We start from the raw sequence: 2,089 nt of genomic DNA on the forward strand, positions 1-2,089 counted from the left end.
CGCCAGAAGGACACGAGTGCCTCTCTGGGGACCAGGAGTCCCTGCTCCTGCCTGAGGCCACCTCGGCTACTTTGCAGGCTCTGCTGCCACAGCCTGCCAGCCCCCCTCCCCCAACTTCCAGACCCTCTCATGGCGCGTGCAGGCCGGCCCCTCTCTGCACCTGGGACCCTTTCTGCGAATTCTGCCAGGGGTCTGTTTCTGTGGAACGCCACTGAGATTGCTCACGCTTCCACTTCCCAGCCCCTTGCCTGTCGCCCCCTCCTACGTGGCTGTGGTCACGGAGCTGTGACCCAGGGGACAGAAGTGTGTCTGCTCCGGGGCCAGCCCAGAACCCCTCAATCCCATAGGGTTCCTGGGTGGGTGCTGGGAGTGCATTTGTTCTAATGTGGTGGCTTCAGGATGGGGGCTCCAAAGTCACGGAGCCAAGATTAGAAGCTTGGAACTTCCAGCCCCACCCACCTCTCCTGGGAGGAGAGAGGCTGGAGACTGAATTCATGATGCATCGTGACTGTGCCTACATGATGAAGCCTCCATCAAAACCCACAAACTACAGGGTTCAGAGAACTTCCAGGAGTGTGGGCACAGCCCCAGCTCTAGGGGCGGAAGCTCCTGTCCCCCAGACACTCCCAGACCTTGCCCTCTGTGCCTCATCATCTGACTGTCTGTCTGTATCTTTCAACCTCATCCTTTCCTGTGTTAGGTAACACACCAGTAAACATAAGTAGTGTTCCCTGAGTTCCGTGAGCAAATTACTTAACCCAGGGAAGGGAGCCCAGGTGAGTCAGAAGTGGGAGAGGCCTGGGCTGGTGTGTAAGCTGGACATCTGTGGGACCCAGCCCTTAACTGCAGTGTCCCTCTCTTCATCCTCCTTGTAATCTTCCAAAAATGACCCTGGTCTTTATGTAAAAGGAGATGTTTGCTCATGAGAATGATACAGTGGAGAATTCTGACAACACCAAGTGCTGACAAGGCTGTGAGCAGGGGGTGACTGGAATTCTCGTGTTGATTATGGGGATGTAGATAGAACATTTTATCAGGAAGACCATCTGCAGTCTCATAAAGTAAGCATGTAAGTACCATCCAACCCAGCAATTCCACCAGGTATTTATCCCAACTAGAGAAACCTGCATTGCAAGACTTGTACAAGGAGTGTTCTTGGCAGCTTTATTCAAAACACTGCCTTTGCAGAGACAACCCATCAGTAGGTGACCAGATAAACAAATACTGTTACATCTATGCAATGGAATGCTGAAAGTGAAAGTCGCTCAGTCATCTCTGACTCTTTGAGACCCCATAGACTATACAGTCCATGGAATTCTCTAGGCCAGAATACTGGAGTGGGTAGCCTTTCCCTTCTCCACGGATTGTCCCAACCCAGGAATGAAACTGGGGTCTCCTGCATTGCAGGCGGATTCTTTACCAACTGAGCTATCAGGGAAGCCCTCAGTGGAATGCTACTCGGTATTAAAAAAAAGAACAATGTTGAAAAATCTGAAAGAAATGAGACACCTAGACTGTGTATTCCCAAGTACGTGAAGTTCTTCAGTAGGCAAAAATAATCTTCAGTGAAGCCTCAGATAAGACCCAGGGCCTGGGAGGAGCCCTGGGGTCATCCAGCTGATGGAGGTGCCGGCTGGGCTGCTGGTATCACAAGCGTATGTGTTTTTCTAAACTCATCTCACTGTACTTTTTAAATGGGCCCGTTCATTTGATAGTATGTAAATTGTCCCTCAAGGGAGTTCTTTTTTTTTTTTTTTTAAGTAAGTAGGATATCAAGGTCAGGAAGAGGCAGAATTTGAAGTAAGTTTTAATGTGATCAAGAAACACTGTGAGTGTTCAAGTCCATCAAACCTGCAGGTTCTTTCAGAGTCCCAAGGCTCTCCTTCCATCCTCTCTAATTAAACTTACTTTAGGGTGGCAGCAATGTTTAATATAAAATTTAAGTAATTTATGTTCAGTTCTAGTATCTTCAGTTATTTTCACTTTGGCTTACTTGTGGGTGTAGAAACAGCATATTTCATATTATAGTTCCAAATGCATGGGATGGTAGCTTTGTTAGGTTTTGTGAACTTGCCTGGGTATAAAGCAA

The sequence above is a fragment of the Bison bison genome, unplaced genomic scaffold, assembly GCF_000754665.1.
Source record: "Bison bison bison isolate TAMUID 2011002044 unplaced genomic scaffold, Bison_UMD1.0 scf7180017863606, whole genome shotgun sequence".
Classification (NCBI taxonomy): Eukaryota; Metazoa; Chordata; class Mammalia; order Artiodactyla; family Bovidae; genus Bison; species Bison bison.